This window comes from Schistocerca nitens, chromosome 6 (assembly GCF_023898315.1).
Source record: "Schistocerca nitens isolate TAMUIC-IGC-003100 chromosome 6, iqSchNite1.1, whole genome shotgun sequence".
Classification (NCBI taxonomy): Eukaryota; Metazoa; Arthropoda; class Insecta; order Orthoptera; family Acrididae; genus Schistocerca; species Schistocerca nitens.
This window is the reverse complement of record NC_064619.1, coordinates 153567522-153582337: the sequence shown is the minus strand read 5'-3', so window position 1 is coordinate 153582337 and position 14816 is coordinate 153567522. Positions and strand designations below refer to the sequence as shown.

The window sequence follows — 14816 nt, the reverse complement described above, 5'->3', positions numbered from 1 at the left end:
ATAGCAGTAAGACGTTGGGATGACAGTTGATCGAACCCAGTCTGGTCATCCAGATTAATGTTTCTGTGATTTTCCTAAATCGTTTAAGGCAAAAGCTGGGGTGATTCCTTAGCCAAGGAAACCCTTGATTTCCTTCCCCATTCCGAGCTTGTGCTCCTTCCTAGAACACCTCATCATGAACCGGACTTGAAACCTTAATTTTTCTTCCTTCATATGACCGAGATACGAGCTGTAGAAAGCTTGTTACCAAGCTCTCTCAATGAGGTCTAGCAAGAAGTTTTTAGTGTCTGTATCAATACATCTTGCCATGCTGTCCATGTCGGCAGGGATGCAAAGAGTGACGTTGATGAATACCACAGGAGATCATCTTACAGCGAGAGATCTGAAAAAGCAGCAGGAATGTGTAGGAGTCTGTGGCCATGCTATAAGAACAATTCGAATTGGATAACGTCACTTTAACAACTCCTGTAGGTTCGTTTGTCAATTTAGTATAGCCCCGTCTTGTTGGAATGGCTGCTACGGTTCCTCTGCCTTGAGCTGTTACGTTAACCAATGTCTATCGTTTCATGTCTATGGAGACAGATGAGATACATGTCCCAGTGAAGGTAGATGAGCCAATCGTAGGTCACCTGGAAGTGGCAGAGGACATGTACACATTTCTTCACGTTTGGTTCAGTGATAACAGTGGGAGTTCGGATTTCCATATCTGGACATTGTTCCTGTTGGTGTTTCCAGATTGATAAATTCCCGTTTTATCATTTATAATAAATCCTCCGCTAAACTCGCTTCCCAGTCTAGAACGACCACACATCTTCTGTAAGTTATTTCCGATTTTATGAGGTAACTGGGCTACAATTTGCGCACCAACCATGTAGCGCTTAACGTGTGCACTAGGTTGGGGGATGAGGTCACCAGAACTATATAGCTTAAGGGTCCATTCTCCTCCATCAGCCCATAAAATAAGCGATTTTTACGATATTCTTTGGAAAAACTAATGAAGCAATCAACGTAAATCTTTTTGCACATTATTTACTGATACTTGGCCAACATTTTCAAATTTTTTAAGGAATTCAGTCATCATTAAGCCCCCCATCCGAGGCGTTAAAGTCGCTCAATCTAAAATGAGATGTGGCCATGACGGAAGCCCTGAACTCCGCAAATATTCGCAATAATATTCGCAGACGGCAGATCTTTCGTCGTGGACACATCTCATTTTGGACGGAGCAACTTTAACTCCTCGGGTGGGGGGCATAATGATGACAGGATTTCTTTTAAAAAATCAGAAAATTGTGTCCAAGAATCAATAAATAATGCATAAAAGGATTTACGTCGATTGTTTCATAAATTTTTCTAAAGAATTGTAAAAATTGCTTATTTTATAGGCTGACCAAGGAGAACGGAACCTTAATGCACAACGCGATGGTTCAAGAGACAGGGCGGTGACCTAGACCCGGACGGAATCCGTGCAGGGGGTTAACGACCGTTGGCTTGTACACTGAGTAAGCTTACTATGGTTATTTTGCAGTTTTCCGTAGTTATCAGTCTTACGACTGATTTGATGGGGCACGCAACGAATTCCTCTCTGTGTCAACTTCTTCATCTCAGGGTAGCACTTGCAGCCTACATCCTCAATAATTTGTTGGGTGTATTCCAATCTCTGTCGTCCCTGACAATTTTTACCCTCTCCAATTCCCTCTAGTACCATAGAAGTTATTACGTGATGTCTGAACACATGTCATATTATCCTGTACCTTCTTCTTGTCTGTGTACCATATGTTTCTTTCTTCGGCGATTCTGCAGAAAATATTCTCATTCCTTACCTTATCAGTCCACCTAATTTTCAACATTGTTCTGTAGCAGCAATTCTCAAATGCCTCAATTGTCTTCCGTTCATGACACACTACCATACAGTACTGTGTTCCAAGGGTACAATCTCAGAAATTTCTTTCTCAAACTAAGGCCTATGTTTGATGCTAGTGGACCTCTTTTGGCCAGGATGTCCCTTTCTGTCAGCACTAGTCTGATTTTTACGTCCTCCTTGCTTATCGGTCATGGGTTATTCTGCTTCCATGGTGGAACAGTTCCTTAGCTTCGTCTGCTTCGTGATTATTGATTTTCGTATTAAGTTTCTCACTATTTTCATCTCTGTCATTTTTTTCGTCTTTCTTCAATTTACTCTCGCTATATATTTAGTACTAATTACATTGTACATTCCATTCAACAGTCACTGCAATTGTTCATCATTTTCACTGAGGAGAACAATGTCACCTGTGAATCTTATAATCAACATCCTATCATCCTGTTTAATCTATATATGTCTGATATCTCTCCAACACAGTCCAGAAAGTTTGGCTATGCAGGCGACTGAGCAATAGCTACCCAACTTTTGAAAGAACTGAAGAAATCCTAACTTCTGATCTACATGTCTTAAGCCACAAGTTCCGCAAATGGAGGTTACAACCAATATCAAATAAAACAGAAGTTTCATATTTTTATCTTTCAAGTGGATTGGCACACGGAGCCCTCGACGTCTATTTTGAAGGAGACAAACTTCATCGTAATATGCACCCAAAATAACTTGGAATCACGGTAGACAGGACATTTTCTTTTAAGGAGCACTTGATACGAACATCTGCTAAGCTCAAAACCAGAATCAACATCTCCATAAACTCTGCGGTTCTCGTTGGGTATCGTCAGCAGACACTCCCCGGCTATCAGCATTTGATTTTGTATACTCAGCAGCAGAGTACTGTGCGCCTGTCTGGTTTAATAGTCTTCACTTAAAAAAAGATAGACCGACAACTTAATCAGGCCATACGCATTGTTAGTGGGTCAGTACGATCAACTCCCACATACTTGCTGCCTATCTTGAGCCACGTTCCACCACGAAAGAGCACAAAGACACAACAGTTGGCGTCATTAGATTTCCCTCTCGCAAACATTGTAAATAGTAGAGCGCTCTCCACTCTTCCGTCAAACTGTCTATTTCCATTCACTCACACCTACCTCTGCCAGAATCTTATTTATGGACAAACCAGCAAAATGAGTCCTACATTATTTTACTAATTACGCTGCGCAGAACATGCAGAACTGCCACAGTGAAGATGATTGAGCATGTCTGCATTAAGCATTGACTGCCAGCTGTCAAAATGCAAAGTTCTCGAGGTAGGCAACACAGCAGTCAGAGAAGTTGATAAATCATTTACTAAGTCGTCATGAGGGGAATGAAAGTCAAATTAACCTCGAATTCCTAGTCGTGTTCAAAAGTACAGTACTACTTAAGGTAGTAGAGTGTTCTAGCAGTACACTTGGATAATTCTCATACGAATACTCTGATACCTAAAGGAACCGTTAGTTTATGATGAAACGCTCGTCTTGACCGCAAAATATTTACTTTATTTCTTCCTTGCGCTTTTCGGCATATTGTCATTGTCGGAACAGAACACTGTTGATACGAAGTTGCTTAGCAAGCGCAAACGCACTTATGCTTTGTGAGAGTAAGTTGGATCCTATACTTCTTATCAACAGTAGTCTGTTCCTTTGACAATGTCGAAATATACTTTCCTAAAATTCTCGTAATAAAGAGAAGACGACCATTCGCCTTCTTTACCAGCGTCCTTATTTGCTCGCTCCATTTCATATTCCTTACTAACTTTACGCTTAGATATTTTATTGACTTGACTATACTAAGCAGCATACCACTAACAATGTATTCGAACATTACAGGACTGATTTCGCTACCCATCTACATTAAGTTACATTTTCTACATTTACAGCAAGCTGCAAAATTCTAAGTCATCTTCCATCCTCCTGCAGTCGCTTAGCATTACTTTCCCGTATACTACACCATCATCATCAAACAGTAGCAGACTGCTGTTCATCCTATCCGTCAGTTCATTTATGTAAATAGAGAACAAGATCGGTCCTGCCACATTCGCCTGGGGCATTCCAGATGATACCATTGTCTTGCCGTAAAGGACAACTATTACTTAAAAAGTCTTCGAGCCACTCACATATCTGAGAATCTATTCAGCATGCTCGGACAATCGTTAACAGTCGGCAGTGGGTGCTGTGTCAAACGCTTTCCAGAGATCTACAGTTTCCCAAACCCAATAGATGACGATCAAAAAATTGCACTTTAAGAGGAAATAACTATATACTAAGTTAGGGATTTCACAGTACGTCTAATCACACAACAAATTTCAAGACTCCAAGAGGAATAGCAGGTCAAGGAAGTTCAAAGGATCCTACTTTACGCAGGCTAGAGGTTAGATCCGAACTGCAAATTTCGAAAAAGTAAATATACGTTAACAACTGACTGCGTACCGTTTGAACGTCGTGTCCTTATCCAAACTGCGCTATAGGAAGCAAAGATGAACGACCTACATGCAGCTCATGTAACAAAATTTAAAATACAAAATATAAGCCGGCCGCGGTGGCCGAGCGGTTCTAGGCGCTTCAGTCCGGAACCGCGCGACTGCTACGGTCGCAGGTTCGAATCCTGCCTCGGACATGGATGTGTGTGATGTCCTTAGGTTAGTTAGGTTTAAGTAGTTCTACGTTCTGGGGGACTGATGACCTTAGATGTTAAGTCCCATAGTGCTCAGAACCATTTGAACCATTTTTGAAGAAAATATAAAACCAGGCTGTCAAACATTGCTGGCATAACTACATAACTGGTATAACTGCATAACTCCTCTCACTACCTCAATAAAAGTATATTTCAAATAAATATCCCAAATAGTTTTCGTAGAGTAAAAGAATTTCTGAAGTACATAAATCCACTCTAAGACAAATTATTAGAATGGGACGGAAATCAGTAGATCGCTAGATGTGCTCTACGTGTGCAGACAAAAAAATGATTAAAAAATTGAGCACGTCAAAAACGTGTAGGTCCACTTCTGGCCCTATGCAAGTAGTTACTTGGCTTAGCGTTAAGTAATAGTTGATGGATGTCCTCTTCAGGGATAACGTGTCAAATTCTATCTTCGGTCTGGAATCTCACTGACTGGAGTACATTTGTCTTCAGTGATGAGTGCCGCTTGAAATGAGCCCCAATGACCAGCGAAACGTGTCTGGAGATGCCCCGGACAGCGGTAGGAAAACAACGTGGCAGGCGCGCACCATACGCCCTACACTTTGGAGTGATGTTCTGAGGAGCCATTTCTATTCACAGCAGAATCCTCTGGTTGACATCCGCGGCGACCTCACAGCACAGCGGTACGTCGAAGATATTCTACGCCCCGTTAGGTTAACCTTGATGGGCTTACAGCTAGATAATGTCCACCGGCACGGAGATTTTCTACTGCTTGTTTTCGTGCTTGCCAAACCCTACCTCGTCCAGCAAGGTCGCCAAATCTCTCCCCTATTGAGAATGTTTTGAGCATTATGGGTGGAGCACTCCATCCAGCAGGGGATTTCGATCTAACGTGCCAACTGGACAGGATTTGGCACAGAATTCTACAGGAGGACGTCCAACAACCCTGTCAATCAATCCGAAGTCGAATAACTGCTTACCTAAGGACCAGAAGTGGACCAACACGATATTGACGTGCTCCATATGTGAAGCTCTTTCTCTTCAATAAATCATCCAATTTTTCTGACACTGCAATAATTTGTTTGTCAGTACATGTTCATCACATCTACCGATTTCTATCCTACTCGGATAATTTCTTCATGTTGCGTCGTTTCTTTTTTTCTTTGAGCGTATGCTACAAACAATCTTTGTAGTCGATCAAAAATAAAGTACAAGAATTTTGAACCTTAATTCTTGATATTAGCCTCTACTGAAAGAATAATAGTGGCCACATTTACTAGTGAACCGAGTAACAATAAGACCAATTACACAATGTTCAGAAATAGATAATAATGTTTCTTGGTGGATGGGTGATCTCAAAAAAAAACAGAATTTGTAACAACAACAAAATGTGGAATTAAATTTTTCACAGTTTTTAAATCCGCACGCATAACAAATAAACACAGTAACTCAACTGTAAACGTTTTCCGCATTTTATAAAGAGTTAGATCAATTTTGATAAATTATATCACAGACTTTGACATACAAATACGATAAATACTTAAAGTGGTAAAATCCTAATAAATTTTCAGTTTAGGTAATCAGTGTGAATACAAGTTATGAGTTTCTTCATTTGTCTGTGTTCATGAACAAATTTGTAGAATCCTCACACTCGAACGGGCTTTTTGGAAGGGTTTTCTATATTAAGAAAATATTCACTAATAGAAGGAATAAATTGGTAAATTGCGTATTACCAGAAATAAAATAATTATCAACTTATTGGAATGTGTTTCTGCTATGTCATTCTATAAGAATTGCTTCAAAGGAGGAGCTGAATAAAGAAATTTCACATGGACACGTAAAATTATCGGAAAAATTATAGAAACTATTAAAATCATTTATTGAATTTTAGTAGCAATATGAAAACACAAATTAAAATTTGTGTCAGTTCACATGTAATTGTAATGTTGCTTATTTATGTTCTGTAGTGTATTGTTGCTTTGAAAGAGGAAAGTTGCACAAAATGGTAACACAACATAAAATATTCTATTGTTGCTCTTTGTATTTTATTTTATGTCTGTGCATTAAGTCTAATAAAATGCAAACAGTAAACAAATTAATATTAGGAAGATCAACTCATTAAAGTAAGTATTATCTTTTCTTACATCTGGGCAGCCTCATCACGCTAGAGAGAATATGTTCTGATGACTTACCGGAATGTATCTGAGTAACATCCTCAAAAACGTTACCAGGCTGCAGTCCTGTAAGGTGTCTGAACATTTCAGACCTACTGTTCATTCTAGTAACTATGATGTAATCCTTATACGTTGTAGATTTCCAATGCATATTCTGTACTGTGCAACCGTTTATAAAATCTGTTTTAATAATTCCACCAACTCATGAACTTACTTCCTATTTGTGACTGTAATTGTGACTAACAGGCATATTTTAGCAGTGAGTGTTGCTTGTCACACTGCCAATATTATTTATTATGTGAATTGAATAACTTCAACTACCATTAATACTACCACTGAGTCTTACTAGCATTAAGTACTTGAAGTCAGTTAACGTTTCTAGCGAAAATTGTAACTGTATTTATAAAAGAAATTTTTCAGTGTTCACCTATTATAAGGATATTCTGAAAAATTTATAATATTGTGTGGATACTACCTTAGTTGTGCTGTGATGTTTGCATGTGCTGCGTAATTAAATAACGTGTGCGGTACATCTACACCTACATACACACCACGCAAGCCATTACACGGAACATGGCAGAAGGTACCTTGTGCTTTTACTAGTCATTTCCTTTCCAGTTCCGCTTGCAGTTGTAGCGAGGGAAAAACGGTGATCTATATACCTCCGTAAGAGCCCTAATTTGTGCCAACGGCCTTGCCGCAGTTGTAACACCGATTCCCGTCAGATCACCGAAGTTAAGCGCTGTCGGTCTGGGCTAGCACTGGGATGGGTGACCATCCGGTCTTCCGTGCGCTGTTGGCCAGCGGGGTGCACTCAGCCCTTGTGAGGCAATCTGAGGAGCTACTTGATTGAGAAGTAGTGGCTCCGGTCTCGGAAACTGACATACGGCCGGGAGAGCGATGTGCTGACCACATGCCCCTCCATATCCGCATCCAGTGACGCCTATGATCTGAGGATGACATGGCGGCCGGTCAGTACCGTTGGGCCTTCATGGCCTATTCGGGAGGAATTTATTTTAGTTTTAGTTTAAGAGCCCTAATTTATCTTATCTTGCCTTCGTAGTCCTTCCGCGAAATGTACCTTGGCGGCAGCAGAATCACACTGCAGTCAGCCGCAAATGCTGATTCTCTAACTTTTCTCAATAGCCTTTCGCGAAAAGAAAGTCGCATTCCCTCCAGGGATTCCCATTTACTTTCACGAAGCATCTCTATAATTCAAGCGTGTTGATCGAACCCACTTGTAACAAAACTAACAGCACGCTTTTCAATTGCTTCAATGTCTTTCTTTAATCCGACCTGGGGGGAGTCTCAAAAACTCGAGCAGTACTCAAGAATGTGTCAGACTACTGTTATATAGGCGATATCCTTTGTAGATGAGCGATAGTTTCTTAACATTCTTTCAATAAACCAAAATCTACCATTCACCCCTCTTCCTAGCGGCCTTACGTTCTCGCTCCAATTCTTATCGCTTTGCAACTTTGAATCTCAATATTTAATGGTCATGATAACGTATGTTTCATATTAATACAATGTTTAATAAGTAATGCTAACTGCCATAAATATTTCCTGATGTGTATAGGTGTAAAATTGTCATTTTAAAAATGGGATATAGTGATTGTACCTAAGGGTATTAACACAGATTGAGTAATACATAAAATCTTTGATGTATTGCATGTTGTGATTATTCCATTGTAATTACGTCATTTATAAACTCATAACAGCAATTCCTTCATGTTTTCAAGTTTTCCTTACCATTAGTGGGTTTCTCATCGTATATCATTATTCATTGATACTTCCCAATTGCTAGGACACAAACCTGCTTTTAGAGAGGAGCGAGGCTTGGGCATCGTGTATTTAGATTTGTCATGTATTCACTAAATTAATTCACTGCAACTACTGTGAAATTATATGCAATGGTTAATGGCAGAATCACCTCACACCATTTTCTGATGGAGTAAATAGTCAATTTCTAACAATCTCAACATTGTCACGAAGACAATTTCAAAGTTGCCCCTCTTCAGTATTATTCCTACATGTATTATGGAATAACTGAGTTGCTCCCTAATTATGGGTGCACTTCTAACTCCACAATGATTTACGCATTCCTAATTATTAATACACTTGTTGCGCCACGAATAAGTGGAATTCTTGTAAATCTCGAGCAGCTATGGCTGGAAGGCAGTGGTTAAGTGACCGATTGGCACATCGGATGACAGGTGCGGTCGATGTTGATATTTTGCAAACGAGTCTGCGAGGCAGGTTTACGACACGCCACGCACGCTAGGAGACACGGCCCGGAGAACACCGTATACAAATGTGAAGTAATCAGGGCAGCACAGGGCACCGACGTGCTGTGAAGAACCCATACGTTGCAGTTACAACAGTACCTAGTGACCTGTGTTCAGAGGCCGAAGCGGGCTGAGGAAAGATGACGTTCTAATTATTAAAGAGCACTCCACTTGTCCCCTCCAAAGGAACTACGTCAGGGGCGTAGGGAAAAGACGCATAAATAAGCGAGCCCCAAGGCTCAAAACAACCAGTCGTGTCGTCTTTCTGTCCGCGTCTAGAACCAGAGAGAATGACGATTGTTGACATTGGAGGCCAACCACGACGACTTTCTGGTGATGGATACCGGCGGCCGATCGGCCCGCTAGAACTACCTCCAATCTCCAGCTGTGCGGGCGCGTCATTGCTGTGGCGGGGGCGCGTCGCACCTTGGAGCTACATTATGTGATCAAAAGTATGCGGACACCCCCAGAAACATATGCTTTTCATATTTGGTGCATTGTGCTGTCACCTACTGCCAGGTACTCCATGTCAGCGACCTCAGTAATCATTGGAAATCGTGAGAGAGCAGAATGGGGCGCTCCGCGGAACTCACGGACTTCGAACATGGTCAGACGATCGGATGTCACTAGTGTCATACGTCTGTATGCGAGATTTCCACACTCCTAAACATCCATAGGGCCACTGTTTCCGATGTGATAGTGAAGTGGAAACGTGAAGGAACACGTGCAGCACAAAAGCTTGAAGGCCGAGCTCGTCTGTTGGCTAACAGACACCGCCGACAGTTGAAGAGGGTCTAATGTGTAATAGGCAGACATCTATCCACAGGAATTCGAAACTGCATCAGGGTCCACTGCAAGTACTATGACAATTAGGCGGGAGGTGAGAAAACTTGGATTTCATGGACGAGCGGCTGCTCATAAGCCACATATCACACATATCTCACAAGTTTGTATATATATTGTCCCGGCTAGTTGAGAACCATTCCTTGCCTTGTGGGTCGGGCATAAAACATCTTTGAATCACGTTGTAAATCTAATTGTGTGAACTAGCAGTTGGAAATTGATCTCGTTTCTTATTTCCAGAGACATTCCATATACTTTCAACCACGACGGATGCAAAGACAGTGATTTTATTACTCGGTAGTAACATAGCAGTCGGCTTCCAGTCTATTTTTCCTAATTTTTGTTTCCCAAATAATTTGATTTAGTTACCTTCGTAGTCAAAATGCCTTCGTTAAATCCTGTTATCTGTTTGTAACAGCTAACCAGCTTTTCTCAATAACCCTTGAATGTTCACAGATATAATCTTCTATGTACTAGCTGATTTTTGGGATTTAGAAAACACGGAGAAAGTCTCGTATATATTCTGTTTTATTGACATACTTCAATTCTTAAATTAATGAGAGATGGTACTGGGGAATCAAGGAAGGAGTTGATCCTAGTGTGTATCGTATCAGTTTCCTTCGCGTTCCTATCACCAAAGAAATGATTTCCATGAAACTATTAATATCTGATAAATCATAAATATGTCTCTGGCTTTACAGTGTCTAAGCTCCTTAATTCTCCCGACACGATATTAATAATAAGTCCGAGTTCTTTCAAGGTCTGTTCAGCATAAATTTTGCCTTTTCACGGACACTATGTCTCACGTCTCTTTCATTAGCAGAATCACCTTGACAACGCTCGGCAAAGATATTAGTGTGAGAAGGTCCAACTATTTTCCGTCCCGATATCTCAAAATAATCTATTATTCACCACTCCAATGTCTAATCCAGTTATCAGAATGATATTTAATTAGGCTTATAATCCCTAGCTTCCGACTACCACGGAAGACTGCGAACATGCACCATTGAAAACAAAGAGAGCTAACAATGCTGCGCATTGGCTTATATATTATGTTCAAAACAAAACGCAGCTCAGTTATGTCTTCCTTGGATTTCCTTTGTATTACTTTGCGTTTCTCTATTTCTAGTATCTAATCTTTGTAAAATTTTAACTATTTCTCCGAAAGACTACTACCGTTTTTTGGCTCTTGGATCATTTCGTATTACAGAATTTAATCTAATATTCGTTTCTGAATACCCAGTCTCTAATGAGCGGTTACAGATTGCAGATTCCAGGTGGACTATATTATCCACATTAGAACGGCCTTGGCGAAAATCACCCTGGGTCGCAGCCAAAGGGTCCCATGATTCCGGGATCCAGTAAAGCCTTCAACTCACCACATATTCAAATAACTTGCAGAGGGCATTGGTTAAAGTGATCGGACAGTAGCTCTCCATCTGAAGAGGCTGTTTACCCTATTTCCCAACTGGAATAACGACACTTCCCCGTGAATGGGAAGGGAATTCCCAGTCGTCCCGTCGCTCTGGAGTCAGTTAAAAAAGGGCAAGTATGTGACATTGAATAGCCACCAATAAGTGTTGAAGTATTTGCTTGTGCACCCAGTCCAGTCCAGGACCCACGTTGGGGCAGAGCAAGGACACTGGAGAATTCCCACTCGCTAAATAGGGCATTATAAGGCTCCAGGCGATTGGGAACGAAAACTAAAGGGAGTCGTTCCAGATAGTGTTTAAGGAGGTGGAACATGGGTAGATGGTGGATGGATGCTGAGGACTGGGCGAAATGCCAAGCAAAATGATTAGCGAATGAGTCTGGGTTGGTGAGGATAACACCATTCAGGGTAATTCCCAGGACACCTCTGGGAGAATTGTGGCCACAAATGCGCCTGATCTTTGCCCATACCTGTGAAGAGAGAGTATATGGCCCTATGGAAGTGACATATCGTTCCCAGCAATCGACATCTGGCTTTTAATTAGATAATGGGCCTGCACACAAAGGCCAGGAGATGAATGAGAGATGGATGCCATTTGTTGTGTTGGAAAGCACAACAGAGGTCTTTAAAAGTGACAGCAATTTTGGGGGTCTACCAACGGACAGTCTTCCATCAGAGAGATCCCGAGGAAGAGGGAATTGCTGAAGCAGCTGCGAAAAGGATGGCGTCAGTCAAAATCTCTATGGACTCACCAGTGCCATCATGTGATAGAGCAGGTGGGGTAGTAGCCAAGGAAAATCCATCTTAATCCACATTAGTAAAGGTCAACCAGGAAGGGCATCCAGGTGAATGACCCTTAAGAAACGATAAAAGGAAAACGTTTGCTGTTGCACAAATCGTCATGATCTCTCCACTGGCAGGTCTTCAACAATCCTGCCCTGGTAAGTGGTCATAGTACTACCCCACAGAGGGTTATGGGTGTTAAAATCCCCAAGGAGAAGAAGGGAAGAGGGAGCTGCCTAAGAAGGGCAAGAAGAGCAGCAAGCGTAGGAGGCTGGTCTATTTACACTTTGTTACCACAGATAGATCCGAATAGCCACTGCTTTCAGTGCAGTTTGAAGAGGAACTCAGACAGTAGTAATGTCCATGTGAACCAAGGTACAGACAGCACTGGAGGCTCGCAAAGAGCCGACCTGGTTCCGGCAAGAGGTTTGGAAATCACAAAGACTCGGCAAATGAGTATCCACGAAGTGAGATTCCTGCAAAGAACACAAGCTACAGAGTAGAGAGAAAAAAGAGACTACAACTCCGGAAGATGACGATGGTAACCACTACACTTCCATTGGAGGACAGTAGTATAAGAGTCCTGATGGACACTGGATGGACCAGACTCGATCATTGTGCCAAGTCAGTGTCTGATAGGGACATGGGGGGGGGGGGGGGGGGGCTCAAGGCCCACAGAGCAAGAGTACCCTGGCTGACTCGAAGCGACAGGTTTCTTGTCCTGTAGACACTGGGGAGGGCCTTCCTTTGCAGGGTGGTGGGGAAGAGAGCAAGTAAAGGCAATACTGTGACCTGAGAGAGAATAAGCAGCCTGAAGGTTACTTCAGGTCAGTTGGGGCACTCATACTCTGCAAGGCTTTTATCCTGGAGACGCTGGGGGGTGCCAGAGAAGAGGATATCTTCTCCAACTGAGGAAAAGGAACAATTCCATGGAGGGGCAGAATGGTAAATAATAGGGAGGAAGAAAGGAAAGGAAGACAGGTGGAGATAAGGAGGAAGAAGCAGGAGAAAACGATGCAACAGAAGCAATGGTAGATGTCAGAGATACCAAGGGAGATGGTCGACTTTCTGTTGGGCCTCAGAGTAGAATAGACGATCGAGAGTTTTCAATTCCTGAATCTTCCTTTCCTATTTATGGAATGGGCAATCTGGCAGGCGAGGGGAATGTGATCCAGAACACTTCATACACTTGGGCAGTGGGGTGCAAGGATTCCCCACATGGAGAGGATGGCTGCAAATAAGAGTCACCTCACATTGCAAAGACATGTGACCAAAACAGAGACACAGGAAACAGGGCTTCACGTTGCAACAGTAAACCATAACATTGACTTTTTCCAGACGCCAGTATCAAAGCGCCAGTCCTTAGGAGCTCTGTGGACTCGCCAGTCGAAATTAAAGCCATGCCATGCCAAATTAGTCCTGAGTTCCTCATCAGACTGAAGAAGGAAATCCCTGTGGAAAATAATGCCCTGTGTAATATTTTAGGACTGGTGAAGAATACTATTCACTATAATGTCTCCTACGCACCCACAAGTCCAAAGGGAAGCGACTGACTTGCAGAAGAGGTTTTGATCAGTAGGGAACCAGATCACATCTTACTCAGGGGGTCAACTTCACGAAACTAATCTTCAGTGTGTTCTTCAAAGAAGAGGAGTGTAACGCTTCGTCTCAGAACAAATCTGGTAGTGCAGAGAGGGTTTTGCCCCAAATGAGTGGACCTGGCCCTTTTCCCAGGGAGATGTAGGCTGAGGAAGCAAACTTAGGAATTTAAGAAACTTATTAAGGCTAAAACTATTTCTGTCTCAAGAGTCAGCCGCAGAAGAGCAGCCAGAAGTGTGGAGCTTGGGACGATAAACGTGCAGAGCGTTTCTCCTGGTACCACCCACTTGGATCAGGGGCTCGGCCTAATGGCCTATTGGCACCACCCAGTCACAGCAAGGACTGTCTAGCATGGCAGTCCTTGACATGAGTTCTGATTCCCAAGAAGATGAGCAACCAAACCCAAGGCGGTGACAGCTTAGTTACCAGAAGTTAGAGAGTGCGGTATCAAAAAAATGGTTCGAATGGCTCTAACCACCACGGGACCCTACCAGAAGTGATCACTGGGTTGTCAGGGGGCTGAACCAGAGTTGTGCATAACAGGCCCACCACACAGACTGGCTACCTCGCTGGTGACCCAGCAAAGATGCAAAAGTTTTATTTGCAGTATTTAGCTACACCTTCCAGCTACGTCACTACACAGTCTCCACTCTGTAATAGACATTTGTCACAGCGTTGTACCTACCAACTTTCCAATATCCTCGTCAAAGAACGCAGCTGTCTGTGCCAGTTCTGTATGCTGGTTTGCGACTCGTCGTCTATGCCATATGCTCTCATGGTCAGCGGCTCACGTGAGCAAAGGATCAAAGGATGAAAATGTGCCAAGTCCAGGCTGTATGATGAGTGGTCAAACACTTCCCATCGAGAACGCTGCCGATGCCCCTTCGTTTCAGATGTAATATGCGGCCGAGCGTCGTCATGAAGACGGACAATGTCTGATGACAACATCACTCTTCACTTGTTCTGAACTGCACTACGTAGACGATTTTCTCGAATCGACTAATCCTATCACTGGACAAGATCATCGGTTGACGATCGCTTCCTTCCCTGACCGCCTTTATCATCTGTAAGTCCTGCTTCAAAGTTCCCGCACCATTACTGCACTGTGCTGTCATGCACGGCAGTTACATGATGTGGCTGCACGAAATTAGGCGGAACCC

At 42.5% G+C, this 14816-nt stretch overlaps 1 pseudogene; it reads left to right on the top strand.

The window, feature by feature from the left end:
* Positions 1–7395: 7395 nt before the first annotated feature.
* LOC126264046 (5S ribosomal RNA) lies at positions 7396–7513 on the top strand (annotated as a pseudogene).
* Positions 7514–14816: the final 7303 nt, after the last annotated feature.